This window comes from Phalaenopsis equestris, unplaced genomic scaffold (assembly GCF_001263595.1).
Source record: "Phalaenopsis equestris unplaced genomic scaffold, ASM126359v1 Scaffold000043, whole genome shotgun sequence".
Taxonomy (NCBI): domain Eukaryota; kingdom Viridiplantae; phylum Streptophyta; class Magnoliopsida; order Asparagales; family Orchidaceae; genus Phalaenopsis; species Phalaenopsis equestris.
Window position 1 is genome coordinate 75,220 of NW_018164485.1, and position 1,139 is coordinate 76,358.

The window sequence follows — 1,139 nt, forward strand, 5'->3', positions numbered from 1 at the left end:
CAACCAATTCAAGTCACCATTTCACAAAATCTCAAGACTAGGAGAAAGACAGAGAAAACTACTCAGAACTCATGAGGAAGATACAACAAAATTCGAAATTTATATATAAAAGCAAAGTCATACAAACTACAACAAGTAAATAACACTTATGTCTAATTCATCCCTAAGCAAACTCCTCGAAGTTCCTCTGAATCTCTTCATTTCTTTACAGCACATAGAATTTTTCTTCGAAGCGGCAAGGAGGAAGAAATCTCTCACTTTCCCTCCACTCTTACAATCTCTCGAAGAATTCCTCACAATACTAACCCTAAATTAAACTCTCTACACTCTACAAACAACAAAAACTTAGCGGACACCACCACGGGGCTCTCCTTTTTTTTTGGACCAAATGTTTCTCTTAAAGTTGTAGAAGAGTTTTCCAAGAGTTGCCTAAGCGTCCTTTCAAAAATCGTCTACATTCAATGCACCTGTTAAGAGAAGCGCCGTTCTCGCCATCGGCGGCCTCGATGGTGCCGTCAGCGGTCTTCTAGAATATTTGATTCTAGACTCTTCGGAAAAACCCGTCGTCGGTGCCGTTGGGCTCGCCGTCGGCACCCTAGTTCAAATCTTCATATTTTGGTCCTTTCTGCTCCAAATTCACTCCTTTTTGCATATTTTTTTCTCCAATGACCATAATTCAACATACCTGCAACAAAATATCAAAAATATCATTCTTTAAAGTGCAATATCATCAATATTAGTATAAAATAGGTATGAAAATCTCAGCATATTTTTCTTTGGTCAAGGATGCAAGAGAAGAACATCTTCGAGAGAGCAAAAAAGATCTTCAATAGCTAAACTTTCCTTAGTTTAAACAACAACAACCAAAGAACTTCATGGTAGTCCTCCTAGTACGACATAAATCCTTACATGATCTTTAAGCTTTTGCACAACCATACTATTCAGTATAAGTCCTAACTCTTTTAGGACTACAAGGTCGTCATTAAGTATGATATCAATTCTTCTATCTTCCATGCTATTTGCATGATCAAATATCATACAAATGCAAGCCCTAAACAATTAAATGATAAGATTAAACAATAAATAATTTCATTCCTAAAGCATAAATCATCGAGGTTTGCCTCAAAATTTGTGACATC